A 1,516-nucleotide genomic window follows, 5' to 3' on the forward strand; every position below is an offset into this window, starting at 1 on the left:
ATATATATATATATATATATATATATACAGAGTGGCCTAGAAGTAACCTAACCGTATTGAATTTATTAAATATGTATGGCTAATTGCTAATTATTCGCCCTCTTTCATTTCAGAGATATGTCCTCCCAGACGACGCACTTTAACATTGGAAGAACGTGTTCATGCTGTTAAAAATTATTATTCATCTGGTTAGTTATAAAAATGTTATTGATCATTGAAATAAATCATTTGATATGCCATTTCCTGCAAAATCGACCATCTACAAATTGGTACTAAAATTCGAACAAACTGGCAACGTTGCAGATGCGGATAAACCTTAGTGCACCAAGAACAGTAAGGACTGTTGCTCATAAAGATTTAGTAGCCGCATCATACGTTATAAGCCCTCGGAAATCCCGGAGACGTTTCGTAATCGTCTTTACAACGCATCAGGTCAGAGATCGGCTTGAAGTCATATCATCCACATGCACTCCAAGCTCTTAAGAAAGATGACGAAGACAGGTGTCTTCAATTTTGTGAAACTTTTGTGGCTTTGTTGTGAAGAGTCTCCAGATTTTTGAACCACATTGTTCGGTCAGACGAAGCTTGCGTTAAACTAAATGGACGGCTGAATCGGTATAACTGCGTCTGTTGGTCAGATTCAAATCCACATGAAACATTGTAACAGGAGCTTAATTTACCTGGTGTCAGTGTTTGGGGTAGCATTTGCAACACTGGATTAACTGGCCCTTTTTTTTCTTTGATAGCATAGTGACGGCCGAATCATATCTAAAAATGTTTAAAAAGTTGTGGCCTATAGTGTCTCAGCATGAAGATTACGCCGATTTGTGCTTTCAGCAGGAAGTAAATTTAAGGCCTACCTGTTCGAAACTTGCTTGATGCGCATTCTCCGAGCAGTACTCAAAAATCAGGTGTTCAGTGCTAAAGCAAAAACTCTCAATGATCTGAAACAGAGCATCATAAATGCACGGCAAGATATTACACCGGAGTTGTGCATAAGAGTAACTGATTCAACCATAGAACGATGTCATAATTGTATTGCAAAAAATGGTTTACATTTTGAACATTTTCTATAACCTTGTGTAATAAAAATTTCTATTCCATTTATTTGTAACCTTTAACAATAATTAGAGTTCGATTACATCTGGGCCAACCTGTATATATATATATATGGGAGAATATACAAAAAATAACAACAGACGAGGACAGGTGGTGTAAATAACAAAAGTATATATTAGTATGACGCTCGGGAATACGGAAAGTCTTTGACGTTTCGAGCTACGCTCTTCAACAGAAAGAATACGGAGACAAGGAGAAAAACACGGAGAAAAAAAATTGAATAGTGTTCAGTCAACGGTCAATCATAATAATGGCCGATCATAACAATGGCTGACCGGAAGTTAGAAATTCTTATTTAGACGGTAGGTGAAGGAAAGTAAGGTAAAAAAGGATGATAAAGGAGGTTTACAAAAGTGGAAAAGTTCAAAAGCTTTTTAGACGTCGTGGTATATTGAAG

The 1,516-nt window shown here is 36.7% G+C and overlaps 1 long non-coding RNA gene across 1 annotated transcript in view; it reads left to right on the top strand.

Annotated features, from left to right (window-relative positions):
- The window catches only part of LOC106876101 (uncharacterized), a 78,162-nt gene extending 77,055 nt beyond the window's left edge, over positions 1 to 1,107 (top strand). Inside the window, exon 2 of the long non-coding RNA XR_008265703.1 lies at positions 114 to 1,107. This is a non-coding gene — a long non-coding RNA (uncharacterized LOC106876101). The remainder of the gene's footprint in view (positions 1 to 113) is intronic.
- The last annotated feature ends 409 nt before the right edge of the window (positions 1,108 to 1,516 follow it).

This window comes from Octopus bimaculoides, chromosome 16 (genome assembly GCF_001194135.2).
Source record: "Octopus bimaculoides isolate UCB-OBI-ISO-001 chromosome 16, ASM119413v2, whole genome shotgun sequence".
NCBI classification, from domain to species: Eukaryota; Metazoa; Mollusca; class Cephalopoda; order Octopoda; family Octopodidae; genus Octopus; species Octopus bimaculoides.